A 15881-nucleotide genomic window follows, 5' to 3' on the forward strand; every position below is an offset into this window, starting at 1 on the left:
CGTAGTCTTTGCACTGAAGATTTGGAGACATTATCTCTACGGAACCAAGTGTACGATCTTCACTGACCATAAGAGCCTGCAGCACATCCTCAATCAGCAGGACTTAAACATGAGGCAACGGTGATGGGTAGAGCTGCTCAATGATTATGAGTGCGAGATTCGCTACCATCCCGACAAGGCCAATGTGGTAGCAGATTCCCTTAGCCGAAAGGAAAGTTCAAGCCGTAAAGTGAGGACACCGATCGATTCCCATTTATCCATGCAAATCCGAGACGCCCAGATAGAAGCCCTCAAACCCGAGAACAAATCAAGCGAAGCTTTGAGGGGAATGGATAAGAAACTTGAGATCAGAGGTGACGGAGTCTACTGTTTCATGGACCGAATTTGGACCCCAAAGTTCGGAGGATTTAGGAAAGTTGTCATGGAGGAAGCACACAAGACCAGATACTCTGTTCACCCGGGTTCGGATAAGATGTACTTGGATCTCAAGAAACGATACTTGTGGCCAAATATGAATGCCGAGATCTCTACATTTGTGGGCAAGTGTCTGACTTGCACCAAGGTGAAAGTTGAGTACCAGAAACCCTCGGGTCTGCTCCAGCAGCCCGAGATACCCGAGTAGAAATGGGAGATGATTACCATGGATTTCATCACCAAGTTACCTAAGTGTCCGAGTGGGTACGATACCATTTGGGCAATTGTCGATCATTTGACAAAATCCGCTCACTTCATTCCGATTAAAGAATCGTTCAAGATGGAAAGACTCGCGCGGATCTACATCCAGGAGGTAGTTTGACTGCACGGTGTACCTGCATCCATTATCTCTGATCGAGATAGCAGGTTTACCTCCAGATTTTGGCAGTCTCTTTAGAAGTCTCTCAGAACTAAACTAGACATGAGCACAGCCTATCACCCTCAGACCGACAGACAGAGTGAGAAAACTATCCAAACCCTGGAAGACATGCTTAGAGCATGTGTCATCGATTTTAGAAAGTCGTGGGACACACATTTTCCTTTGATCGAGTTCTCGTACAACAACACTTACCACACCAGCATCAAGGCTGCTCCGTTTGAAGCACTCTACGGTCGCAAGTGCAGATCCCCTCTGTGCTGGATCGAGGTAGGGGACACGCAACTAGCCAAGAGTCGATTTCCCGACAGTGCTCTCACTGGTCCTGAAATTATCTGCGAAACTACCGCAAAGATCATCTAAATCCGAGAACGATTGAAAGCTTCACGAGATAGACAGAAAAGTTACACTGATATACGATGGAAACCTCTGGAGTTCCAGGTTGGAGACAGTGTCCTGTTGAAGGTCTCCCCCTGAAAAGGGATGGTACGCTTTGGAAATTGTGGGAAACTTAATCCGAGGTACATTGGATCCTTCAAAATCCTCACTAGGATCGGTCCGGTAGCCTATAAACTTCGATTACCTCACGAGCTTAGCAACATCCACCCCGTCTTTCACGTCTCGAACCCTAAAAAGTGTTTATCCGATGAAACCCTTGTGATCCCTCTGGACGAGACCGAGATCAACGAAACCTAAACTTTGTGGAGGAATCGATCGAAATCATGGATCGAGAGATCAAATCCATGAAGCAAAGTCACATCTCGATAGTGAAGGTTCGCTGGAATGCCAAGCGGGGACCGGAATTCACTTGGGAGCGTGAAGACTCGATGAAAAAAAAGTATCCACATCTATTTCCAGATCCATGATTTTTATCTTAATCTTGAATTTCGGGACGAAATTCCCTCTAACGGGGGGATAATGTGACAACCTGAAATTCTTTCCGTTATTGTAACCCATATCGTTAATAAATTCATCATTTTTGAATTCGTTTCCGTTTACGTTATTAAATTAAGTCATCAATTACAGATTTCTATTATGACTTAATGGGTGTCCAAACGTCTTTAGAACCCAGAATAACACTCCATATTAGTAATCGGAAAAATTATAGAATCGGCCATATCGGGTTAAGGCAACTTAATCGGGTGCGACCAAAAGCCACGTCTAACATCGGTATTGGGTAGAATTCCACCGTGTCCCAAACTTAGAACATATTTAAAGTTCAAAAGACTTCATTTTGAAGCTTTTTCACTCTCTCACTACTCTCTCTATAACCTCTCACCTCAAATCCAAGTTTAAGGTCCAAAATCATCAAATTTAAGCTCCATTTCATCAAGGTAACCTTCCTAACTTGTTGTACAACCTTTCTAGCTTCCAAATCCATGTTCAATCTATCATTTAGGACCATAAACATGTGTTTACGGCCCCGGAATGCTCTTGGGCTGTGAACACATATAAGTTGGGTTTAGAGCCTAAAACCCCTCAAAAAATCACCTTTGGAGCTTAGAAATGGCTAAATGGCTTAATGGAACGGACTTAGAACACATTAAACTTAACTTTTGGGGAGTAAATATGAGTTTACTGCCCAAGAACATGCTTGGGCCATAAACTCATTATCATGGGTAGTATACTCAATTTCAAGTGTTTAAATGCCACTTAAACACACCAATAGCCTTAGATTAAAGTCTAGAACCAACCACAATCAATTTGGGGGCCTTAAACATGACGAAAACCTTCCTTTTGGGAGTTCACGACCAAAACCCCCCAAGAATGGGTTCCTGGGCCGTAAACTCTACACAAGTCAAATGATGCCCTAAATTCATTCTAAGGCTTGTAAAACTGGTTTGAATCACATATGATTAATCTAGGGCCACTAAATCATTAAAAGAAGGAGTGTATAGGATCTTACGGCCGTAAAATCCTAGTTCACGGCCGTAAACTCCCTTTGATGGTAACTTCGGTGGTTTAACTCATTCATATGCCTTAGATTAAATCATAGCAACCATCCCCAAGTGTTAATTGACCATTTAGCATCATAAAGCCCTCATCCATGAGTTTACGGTCGTGAACTCATGTGGAGTTGGTCTTAGGGCTGAAAACTCCATAGGGAGTTTACTCTTGAAGAGTGAACACATTATCCAAAGCCCTACACGTCCATAGGTGTCACCCGAGTCACTCCAAACGCTTGATTTGAAGTGTTTTCTCGTATTGGAGTGTATAATCATATCTAATTAGTGATTTAAAAGTCTAATTAGATACAATTGTATATCATTTCATATTACATAGGAACCTCGTGCATTATCAAGCCTCGAACCGACACTTAGCATCCAAACCGTCATGATTTCTCATCTAGTGAGTTCATACCCCTACCCTTTTTCAATGTTTTTCACTGTTTTCAGGGGGAGAATACAAGCAAAGTACAAGGAATACTGGTACTCAAAACTTGTTTTATATGTGTTGTGTTTCATATTACATATGCTTTTAACACTGACAATCATAACTAATAATCGTTTGAACTTGCAGAACACACTATCGTATTATTTGTGAAAAACATTATAAAATGTTGTACTTTATATTTTTCACAAATGGTTTTCCACATTATAATAGTTAAAAGCATAACATTTGAACTTTGAAGATGAACTTAGTACATTGTTTTGTCCTCGGTAACACTCCACAGAGATACGCGAGTGGAGGATAGTCATTTGTAATAGGATCTTTCTATATTATTACTAGTAAATTTGTTATTCCTATAAATTGGAGAAACATCCTCGGAGAACACTTCACATAGATACGCGAGTGGAGGACCACCACTATAACCAAAATCTCTTAGATAGGGAGCGTGACTTGAATGTATAGATCTATACGGGCTGACTACCCCACACCTGGCTGCTAGCTACAGCCGAACCGAAAGGTTCAAGGGTGATGAAAGTCATAAGGTGATGTGGAGTACATATTGCCATATCTAGTCTATCGTATGGTTATGGAACTCGCAATTTGGATAACAGGGATTTACTTGTTAGTAATAATGGATTCAGTAACTAGTTTACTTTGTACTTATTAGTTTTATATACGTGATAAAACTAATACATTTCAGTATACATCTTTTACATTACATTTCGGATTGGTAAACTAACATACGCTTCACAAGGCTAACCAGGTTTTCAGTATTTACATTACATTTTGGATCGGTAACCAACTTTTAGGAAAATATGGGATTTTCCTAGGATAACAATTGTACATAACCAGAATCGTGTAACAAAACAGTAACTAAACTTTACATATAAGAAAATATGGGATTTTCTTGGGTCGTAACTTTTTCAGAAACCGAAGGGAAACTTGTACACTTTCAGAAAACTAAACCGTTTATGAACTCACCAGCTTTATGCTGATTTTTAAAATGCTTGTATTCTCAGGTCCGCATTAGACAGGTACCTGATGATCCTTTTGATGAAGATGGAGTGCATTAAAGACACGCCTTAACTTTTGCTTATATATACTTATGTATAACACTTGTACAACTTTACTTTTAAACAATTGTAAATTTTCATATGTAATGTAATGGTTGTTTACTTTGCTTACTATGTGCATTGGTTATGATATTCAACATGAAGTCACCTCCACCCCGGAATGTTTCCGCCTGCGGTTTCGAGGTGTGACATGCAGCTCCCTCTCCACCCTTGCTTTAGGGCATCAAAACAAATGTAAAACTTGCTAAAATAAGTCTTACCATCTGGCATAGCATTGTCATCCATTTTGACTGTTGATCCAGGATTTGATCTTCTTATCTACTCACCATATGACCATAGCTTTGCATACTGATCCACTAATGTTCCCTCAATCAACTCAATCGCATACCTCTTAGGTCTTCTACACTGTCCCATACTTACATATATCCCAAATTTCTCTTTAACCTCATCCCTAAGGAGCCTAACACTAACTTTTTTTTTCTGTAAGAATTGGGTGGTGTAATGGGTACCTATCCAAGCATAGTTGACAATTGAACCTAATTTGAAGTTTCTTGCACAATTATGCTCATTTATAAGACTCCTAAATTGGAAAGATTTTTCCTCACTCATCCAAAATGCCCACAATCTAAACTTGCAAGCATCAGAACAACATTTCACTAAAAGTCTCCTGCTATCATTTTTCTTGTAGCATAACTGATAACCATTTGCAACAGCATAGTTACACAACATGTGTTTCAATTGTTTAGGATTCACAAATCTCATACCTAATACAGGCTTCTGTTTTTTCCAATGAACATTGTCATTATAAATAGCTTGCTTATTAGATATTACTTCATCATCGACTACATGCTCATATAGCTCTTCATGAGGAGGACTGTTAGGGGTAACTTGGTCATTTGGGCACAGTTTGCTCAAAACTCATCATCTTTTGTCCTATTCATAGGAATACATTCATCAGGTTCATTGTCAACTTCCAAGTCAATGCCATCATCTTCCTTACCTTGCCAATCCTCCGTACTACCTTGCAGATCCTCCATATCACCTTGATCATTTTCAACTTCAATGTTAATGTCATCACCTTCCCCATCTTGCAACTCTTCCCTAGTGCCTTGCAAATCCTCCGTAACACCTTGCCAACTATGACCCAACAGATCCTCAATTTCAATTCGATCATCCATATCCATACCACCTTGCACTTCTTCACCAACTTCAATTCTATCAGACAATTCATCTAATGAACTGCATATTTCGCCTTGCTCCTCAAGGATCCATTGATGTACATTAACACCAAGATGGTCGATGTATACATTAATAACACTACCATAAGCATAGCCTACTTCGATGAAGTCCATATAGTCTATATCAGTAGCTATTAACCTCAATCCATCAAGGAAAACCACATCGGGCATGCAAATGTAAACATTGATGCATACCTCATTAGCGAATCTTTAAATGAACCCCACAAACTCGTTCTTGTCCATTCCAGCAAAATTGAGATCATCGAACCTTTGTTCTCCACCATCTGAATAACAAATAGCAGGGTACCTCGAAAAAATTCCGGCAAAATGGAGATCTATCTTCATGTAGACAACCATAGGATTGATTATGTTGGCCGATTTCAGGGAGGAAGAGTTTAAGAAATGGATTCGTATCAATCACGGTTTGAAAAAAAAGTATACAAAGCATATGGTAGCAGAATAAATGAAAGGGACAGTTGAGAGAGTTTAAACGGATATATTTTCATTTAGTGACATAACACGTGGCCATGACCTGACATATTTAATCTACTTGGCATTGAGGTGGAATAAGAAAACGTCCTAGTTAGATGGGTGTGACCGGTTGCACCCTTCAAATCTAGAAATGTGACCTTTTAAACCATAAAATGACAAGTATAAGCCCTTTAAAAGCAATAAATAGTCATGAGGGAAAATTTAAACCAATATACGAAAGATAGTTGGGCGAGAGTGACAATAACCCTTATATATAATTTCAAAAGACCTAATACCTGGCATCTTTGGTTCCAAATCTCGATTTCTCTATATACCACACACATAGTGGCGGATGCACTATATAACAAGTGGGGTGCATGACCCCACTTGATGGTGGGCCCATCCTAATTTTTAATAGAAAAAAATATATATTTTTTTATTGAATTATATAGTGACACCCCACTTAAAAACCTTAGATATCATTGTTTTTGTTTAAAAAACCTTAACAATACCTCAAATTTGAGATTTTTTTTCTTATTTTTCTTATTTTCAATATTTTTATCCCCGGTTAATATCTGCTCTGGATCCGCCACTGCAAACACACACACACACACACACATATATATATATATATATATATATATATATATATATATATATATATATATATATATATATATATATATATATATATATATATATATATATATATATATATATATAGAGGTTAAACTCATAATGCATTGATGTATAGTATTTTGATATTGTTTTAAGTACTTCAAAACCATCACCACATGCATAAATCCTATTAGATCACACCTAAAATGTCAAAGTGATGATCTATTAGGTACATGAGAATGTCCAACTTCAAATATTCATTTTCGATCATCACTCACACACACACAAACTATCACTCACAAAGTGAACAAGCACTATATCTTGAAGACTTTGGCAATGTACTGTCAAATCTCCCATAGATCACACAAGTATCACAAAAGGATCACTCGATAGCTGCCTTCAATCATTCACTCCTTCTTCATCACTCTTTCTCTCAAACTCTCCCTCTTTTCTCTTGTTCCGCCGGAAAAACGAATCAGAAAAAGGATGGGCTGCTGTCAACTGTTCTAGTCACCTCCTTCCCTATCTTCTCATCGAAAAGGAAGCCCCAAACACCCCATTTCCATCATCCCTGTTTGTTGCTACCATCTCCGGTCGCAAACAGCTCCGGCGACCCTTTTTACAGAGAAAAAACCTCTGAGAAAAGTCCTCCCTTTGCTCGATCGTCTCAGCCCTCCAAGCAACCCCTCACCACTACTGCCGGTGATAGCAGCCAGGTGCTGCTTGCGTCTTCTTTCCTCGACTAGTGTTCATCTATTAGCCACCACCGAAGCACCTCAGTTTGCTGCTTCGATTGTTCGATCCTCTCCTTTCCCCGATCTGTGAAGAAGACAACAAAGATCAAACCCACAAAGGGCCGCCGGAGATCAACTCTCTCTTCCTCGCGATCTGGTTCTGCTTAACTATTGTTGGAGCTCCAGTCGATTGACTCCATTCGATCGACCATTCCTTTGCTCGATCTGATGATCAGATGAAGAAGACACGCCGTTGCCCCCTTTTTACATTTGGTAATTTTGGCAAAACCAGTCCTTGTATTTGTGGTCGTAAATAAAAATCAGCTCTTTGACATAAATCTTTACATATCGGGTCCTGTTCGACTTAGTCATTACATAAATGGTCCCTATATTGTTTAAAAGATCAAAATTGTCCCTTTTGATTTAATCTATCACAAATTAGTCCCCTTTGTTAGATAAATTACAAATCAACCATTTTTAAATATAAAACATTTAAAAAGAAGTATCTTTAGTTTAAAATATTACAAAACAAACCCGAAAATGTTTTAAAGTCCATGAAATGTGACTTTGCGGTTATACATGAAAAGCTTCACAAAAATTGAGCCTAAATCGAGATCACGCATCGAATGTGAGTTAAGTTTTTATGGCCCATCTTTTACGGTTTTATTATTTGGAGAAGAATATATGTGTCTATTAAAGTTTTGATGATTTTCAAGTTTTATGTACAAAATAGCATCATATTTTATTATTGGTCAAAAGTTTATGAAACAGCAATCTAAAAATGTGATAATCACCGGTAAATCTATTAAGTTATTGTAGATTGTTAAAAGATGATATATTAATACTTTATGTGAAATATGAATATAATTTATATACATATTAATTTTATGTTCCTTAAGGAACAATTCTTTGTTCCTATTGGATCAAAAGAAAATTTTTTTAATTTTTTTAATGTGTTCCTTTTATCTGATGTTACTGTCCACCGCCTAAACACCCAATAGAAATAAGATTGTTGTCATCGATTCAACATTCACCGATCCATATATCGGTACAGTGACCCACCACTTTCCATTTTACCTCTTCTACCGCTTAACAAATTCCAATCGCCTCTCCTCCGATTGCGCTGCCGGTGACGGTCACAAATCGACTTCTAATTTCAGTCGAGATTCTGATTTCAGCCCGCCGGTGGAGGCGAAGCTGACGAATTCCCCACCCCCATGCCTACTTACGTTCAACATCGAGCAAATTTGTGCTTCCTTTTCCAACTTCTGAATCACACGCACATGCAAGCTCATCAGTTTTTCTAGACGTTAGCTCATATTCTCACTACCGCTATCATATTCCATTATCTGGATTTTGGTTCTTGGCTTATTGATTCCTAGCGTCCATCATAATTGGGTAATAACAATCATAATCCAACCCTTGCTCTAATCCCTTTCTTTGTTTTTATTTATAATTTCATGTTCAAGACCTCAATATTTGGGTGCTCTCTGCAGTCGTGCATTTTCCATCTTATGTGAAGGCGAACCTCGACCATCTGTTTTCATCAGAATTTCGTTCTTTCCCGTCCAAGTAATTTGAAGCAAGTGTTCTTTGTTAGAGAAGGTTAGTAATCACAATAATCTATTCAAACGATGCACTCCAAGTGTTTGTGAAAATGCCAATATCAGTTTTTTATTAATACATCTCTTTCTTGTGTTGTTGAGGAATCCAAAAATACTTCTATAATTCATGCCTGCTTATTTGATTTTTTTACTTAACAAAGCTCTTATGCTCTTTGTCCTTTTTCACATATATGTCAATCTGTAAACAAATCTGGATCTTATATCTTCATCTTTTAAGTGTGAACATGTGTTAGATCAAAACTTTTGAAGTTATTCATGAACTAATTCTTTTATTCTCATACTGTATTGGCCTTAATTTGTTCATATTTTTTCTGTAACTTACCTTCATCCTCTAACTAATTGGTGATTATTCTTTTTCTATTCATTATTTGGGACACAACACTATTATTAAGGGTGTTAACTAACTATATATAAACTATGTTTTAAGCAGGTTAGAATGGAGAAATTAGGAGATAGAATTGCAGCCTTTCGACGGATCTGGAACCCATCACGATATCATGACTGCAAAATTGCAGCCCCCTGCCATAAAAGGCGAATCAACAATTTTAAGATAATTAATTTATAACATTTTTGTTGCCTTTTATATATATTTTTGGTTATTGAAATTTAAAGCTTTGTATGAATGAATGGCAGGGATGACTCGGTTGTTAGTGTTGGTGCTCTTTTACTTGATGGACTTGGATAGATGTGAGTTCGATAGATGGGTAAAATAGTCACACAGGATGAAGGGTAAAATGGTTATCAAATAATCAACCCATTTACTATTATAAGTTGTTATAATTAGGATGCCATGGAGTAGAATAGTCCTTATCATTTCAAGCCACTTACTATTTCAATAGCACCTAAAAGAGTAGTTGATTAAAGATTAGGAATGCTAACAAAAAAAAATTGCCATCTAATAACACACCCATCCCTAAAAGACATCGGTAATAATACAAACTTGTTTTCATCAGAATGCTTTCTAAATAGAAACTTTTATAGCAACACATTTTTAAAAATTGTTTTTTATGTCTATTTAGGCAATCTATTATTTTACTTTGAAAATGTGTAATCTGGTATGAGTTTCATTAAAACAACCAGACTTTTATTTGTGTTAGTGTTACTTACACTCCAAAATTAAGAACACCACTAGATTTATGAATTAATCAGTAAACTCATGCTTTTTATTAAAATCTAATGTTTGAAACATTATCGCATTAGGTCGCCTGGGGGTGACTTAAATAGTTAGATTAGATATTGATTTCGTTCGCCAGTTGTTAATTTTTCGACTTATTTTTCGAATACAACTGGTGCACTTGATTTTCTTTCTATAATCGTGAAATAGATATTGTTAAATGGTATTTTACCTTTTATCCTTGCCGACTTTGTTACAGTTGGAAAAGAAGCACACTATTGGTTTAGAGAAGAAATTAGGTGAATCTCAAGGCTGTAGTGAAGAAAGACGCAAGCAATTGGGATATTCAGATAAAAAAAAAATACAACAGTTACACGATCTGAGCAGGTTAGACTTTGTGTCAGTTTGATTTTCAGGGGCGATTTGGTAAATTTCTCATTTTTCCTATGATTTTTGTATTTAAGGGTTTCATTTATGTATCAAATCTGCATCCTACTTCTTTATCTAAACTTTCTTTTCTGGTGTTTGTAGTGGCATAATTGAGATGCTTGAAAAAGGGATGCATGTGATCAGATTTCATGTCAATGTTTGTTAAATTGCTTGATGAGACCCATAGTTCCATATACAATGAGTGTGAATCTATAAAAAAAAATTACGTTCTTATTATAAAAACATTATTCAAATGTTTATAGCTAATAGTTATACATATTTTTATTTGTAGTTTGATAAAATTATTTCATATTTTTGGAAGTTTACTCATGAAGTCCTAATATAATTGAAAGTATGCTTCTAATTTTAAAAACATTATGCAAATGTTTTTTTAGTAAAAGGCGAAAGAATAGTTCGCTTTGTGCTCATTGCATGGCTACAACATTATGCAAATGTTTATACTTCATAGTTGCAATTATTTTTATTTGTAGTTTGATAAAATAATTTCATATTTTGCAAGTTTTCTCATGAAGTCATAATATAATTGCAAGTATGTTTCTAATTTAAAAAACATTATGCAAATGTTTATAGTTCATAGTTCCAAATATTATTATTTGTAGTTTGATAGAATTATTTCATATTTTTGCAATTTTACTCATGAAGTCCTCATATAATTGAAAGTATGTTGACATTGTCGGGTTTTATGTTTGTTTTCATTGTTCAATGACTATATGGGTGAGTCAAGTTTCAATAAAGGAAAAGGGGGTCAACCTATGAGTATATCAGACTCCCAGAAAGGATCTCATGATGATTTAGATGGAGTTCCTCCTTCACTGGTATGGTAACTTTGTTTGTCTATTTAGGCAATGTACTATTGTAGTTTGAAATGGTGGAATGTGGTATGAGTGTGATCACTAATGACATTACATTTGTAAAAGTGTAATACAAGTTTCGATGGAGGATAATATGGCATTCATGATCGGGTCAATCCATAAGAGGATAACAATGTACCATCCTCTAATGAAAAAACATCCAATGATTAGATAAACTTTTCTTTCCAATAAATAAATGAATAAACCATGTACTATTACCTCATTTCGATAGTTGTTTAATCCAAATCCAACCCATGCTATGCGGGGGCTCTTTTCTATTTATTAAGAAAAATCACAAGATTATAAGTAAATTGCTATAATAACACAATTGATATTATAAGTTACAGAAATGAAAATGATCAAAAATATTACTTGCGTATAAAATGAAAATACATTGTCATATTTTGGTAGAAAAGACAAATTTATGAAATTGTATAATTAATAGTTAAAATTATCGAAATTTAACTTTAAATATATATATATATATATATATATATATATATATATATATATATATATATATATATATAAGTTATGTAAAAATGATATTAAATTTATTAATATATATTATATTAATTACAAAAATGTAACTCATATTTACTAAGTTATGAGTTTCTATTGCAATAAATAACATGATCGACTTAAAGTCTTAAGAATCGTTATTTGCAAAATATTTTACCGTGAATAATAAATATCATGAGAATTGTTGGTTTCATGTTGGTTAAAGCCTCAAACATATTATAAAAGCAGTCGTTATGTTGCCCAAATTTTGTCGTAACAGACAATAGAAATTTAGAAATCTGTTAAGTCTTACGTATCTCAAATACTGAAAACTTCAATTAAATATTTTTCCTAAACAACAAAATCATAAATATTCAATAATCTTATAACAGGAAGTTTAGGACTACACATTGTTAGGATCCAAAACTCCAGGGTCTCCCTATAGGTGTCACGTTTGTTTCTAAAGCCATATTAATGGTTCGTTTCCTAAGCCATTTGGGTTATGTTATTAGGTATAGTAAAACTGTGTGTCCTAGTGGAAAACCCGTTATTTCATAATCCTTAATTTGCAAGGAACGACTAATGACATGTATAAGTGTCATACTATTGTTCTTATATCGTTCGACCGCCCTCTTGGAGTTGCTATCTACAACTAATGTCTGACGACACGAATTTAGGCACTGACATTTAGTTTCATTGAACATTAACACATGTTATAACGAGGTGAATGAATTTAGCATGCCCTATTATGGAGCCGGTGCAAAAAGTATAGTGTCACGAGTTCGATTATGAGTTCATATATAATCCAGTTTTTTTTGTTAGCGTATAGAATCAATATTGTGTTTGTATGTGGCTTTTGTTCACTTACACTAGTTGAATGTGACTATACATAGTGGAATAGTTTGTGAATCAAAACGATAAGTGTCAATACCATAACTTAAAACATGTAACAATTAATTAATATCACGACACGACTGATTAAAGTTTAATAACTTCCAGCTAATAAGTTATTTATATAAACTCTTTGTTCTTGTATGAGAACACAATATTTATGTGGGAGGAGTTTGCTCCACTAGTTAAGTGTCGGTTCCTAAATTAAGTAAGATAATACTTAAATAATACCACAACACTATCTTACAAAGTTTATAAATTTGAAACTTATGAGTTTTACATATAAACCATACAAATGCTTGTCCAAGGTTTCTAGAGTAAAGTTGACTATTCTAGGTTTTCATAAGATGTGATATGACTTTATTTTATATGAATTGGCATTCAAATTCCTTATATAAAAATCATTTTGGTCATGGGAATCGTATAATTTTGAATAATTTTGATATAAGTTTGATTTACTTATGTGTATTTTTCCAAATTTTGTACTTCTGGATTTGAACATATTATATTTATGAATGAGTCCAAATACATTTTGTTAACCTATTTATTTTATACTTTTGATAGAAAAGTAAGTATTTATAAAAGCTGATCAACCAGCTAAATTTTATAAAACACTTTTGATTATCAAAATACTTTGTGTCAAAACCTGTAGAAGTCACCAACAATTTTGTTGATGTATCTTAACGTTTGAATGCTTAGGTTTATTAACAGGATGGAAGGACCTGAATACAAGAGCTTCCATTATTTTATTATACCATTGTAAACACGAATTTGTTAGGCGTATCTAGTGATTTAGCAACGGTCGATGTACTTTCTATTTCAGTAATAATAGAAGATTTTATTTTATACTGTTCAATGTATGTTCAATAAATGTGATCACTGATTTGCTTCGCGCACCTGGATGTTTCCGCAGATGGTGGGGGTGTGACAAATTGTCTTTATTAATCAATAAAACTAACATAAATTAGATTAATCCTGTGTTAGGGTTAACTTTAATATAAACTGATCTAACAAGTCTTTACGCTTCCGAGCTTCTGAGAATTATTGGACTTTACTGGGAATTTTACATTGTGTTTAATGATACTTTTCTAAATTAATTAAGAGTTTATTTGGTTAATTAGTAAGAAGTAAGGTTTGATTTAAAGAGTCTGTTTTGGGTAAACATTTTAGTAAAAGAAAATTCTTAGAGCTTATTAATGATTTTTAGTACCATTTTAAATAATACATAGTTCAAGTATCATGTGAAAGGTTATTTGCATGATTAGGATACCATTTTAAATAGTACACAGTTCAAGTATCGTGTTGAAGGTTATTTGCATGATTAGGAGAGTCACTCTGATACTGAAGTTGCTTTCATTTTTTGAATTCTATACCAGTATTTAATTTGCATTTCTTTTCTTTTATAAAATTCTGTCCAATTTAGTTTTATTAGTCAGCAAGTCCCCTCATTCTGTTTTCTATTAATTTAGTGAGTGCCTTACGCAAGAGATACATAGACCATAAGACGTGTCCTTATGGATTCGACCCTGCTTTCCTCTACTACCCCTTAGTGCATTTGAGAACTATTTTATTTATATTATTTGTTTGTTAGGCATTGTGACAAGCCGTTAACAAATTGGCGCAATAGTTAGGGACACGAAAAACACTAATCGCTTTATTCCAAAATCTACACAGACATGTACTCCACTATAGTGTTACCTGGAGATAGAGAATACAACACAAAAACTCAGAAAATAACCACTTTAGCAGAAACGTTTATGTTTTTTTTTTTTTTTTTTTTTTTTTTTTTTTTTTTTTTTTTTTTTTTTTGGTATCAACATCTTCTCCAGCTTCAGGGCAAACAAATCCACAAGGCACTCCCTTGTGGAATAAGCCTGAAACAACCTTATCTTCTTTTCCCAAAGCACCTCAATCCTCACCTTCCCACAATCCATTTAAAATTTACTCACCCACATCTTCCATCAAATTCGAAACACCTGAACCTTATGATTCAGATCCTAAAAGAGAACCAACTATAAGCAAACATGGAGATGATCCTGAATAGACTCTTTGAGACACAAGATGTTACACAATAGCCTTTGTGTATCACCTTTCCAGAAGCTCAAAACTTTGAGCTAAAGTATGTATTGATTCATCTTCTTTTGACTTTCCAAGGCCTTGAAAATAAAGATTTGTATAACTTACTCAAGGAGTTTCACGTAGTATGTTCTGGGATGAAGCCATACGCTATAACCGAAGACCAGATCAAGTTCAGGGCATTCTGCTTTTCTATCGAAGACGTAATAAAAGTGTAGCTGTATGATCTCCCTTCTAAATCATTCACTACATGGAACGAGTTAGCTAAGATCTTTCTGGAAAAATATTTTCCAAAAGCGAAAGTATCCAACCTCCACAAATAAATGCTTGCCATAAAAAAGAAGGAAAAATATAATTTATACTTATTGGGAGAGTTTCAAGAAGTTGTCGGTCTAGTGATCACAGCACAGGATCAATGACTATCAATTATGTCAATGTTTCTATGAACAAGTTGTAACGCCACGAACCTAGCATGTAAATCCTGAAAACCCTTCTTCCTTTTATTAGTTTTCACTAGAGGTGGCAATCGTGTCGTGTCGAAACACTAAACGGGTTGAAAGTGCTTGACCCTAACCCGAACCATTTAATTAACATGTCGTGTCGTGTTAACCCGTTTATTTTCGTGTCGAGTTCGTGTTGGGTTTCGGGTTAAGGCTATAGCTGGAAATATGTCGTGTCATGTGAGGTTAAAAGATTGAGCATGTTGAAAGAGTAGGAGTTAGGTAGGTAGAAAGGAAAAGCTAATAATTTAGAGGCAAAATAGTTGAAGTCTAGCAAGTTCAGATGAAAAAATTAAAAGAGTGGGAGTTGGGGAGGCGGATGACAAAGGTCATGAGGATGCGAGAGTGGTGAAAGAGACTGGATAGTTTTGGAGAGAATGAAAAATTGAAATGAAATCTTGATCTAGATGGCTAAGTCATTTCAACATTACAAAACAATTTAATTCGAAGGCTTTCTTTACTTATGGTTTTGATTTTGTATCTCTCTAGTTTGTTTAA

General features: G+C 35.1%; 1 long non-coding RNA gene across 3 annotated transcripts; it reads left to right on the forward strand.

Annotated features, from left to right (window-relative positions):
- The first annotated feature begins 6856 nt into the window (after positions 1 to 6856).
- Positions 6857 to 10810, forward strand: LOC145037371 (uncharacterized). 3 transcript variants are annotated; one of them, XR_013678797.1, is made up of 6 exons: positions 6857 to 7648; positions 8845 to 8980; positions 9431 to 9531; positions 9634 to 9729; positions 10374 to 10501; positions 10646 to 10810. It is a non-coding gene; the product is annotated as an uncharacterized LOC145037371 (long non-coding RNA). The 3 variants fall into 3 exon arrangements; XR_013678798.1 differs by lacking the exon at positions 6857 to 7648 and adding an exon at positions 7668 to 8773 and having other exon boundaries at positions 8872 to 8980; positions 9428 to 9531; XR_013678796.1 differs by lacking the exon at positions 6857 to 7648 and adding an exon at positions 7672 to 8773 and having other exon boundaries at positions 8872 to 8980.
- Positions 10811 to 15881: the final 5071 nt, after the last annotated feature.

The sequence above is a fragment of the Lactuca saligna genome, chromosome 3 (assembly GCF_052625555.1).
Source record: "Lactuca saligna cultivar CGN05327 chromosome 3, ASM5262555v1, whole genome shotgun sequence".
In the NCBI taxonomy this organism is placed as follows: domain Eukaryota; kingdom Viridiplantae; phylum Streptophyta; class Magnoliopsida; order Asterales; family Asteraceae; genus Lactuca; species Lactuca saligna.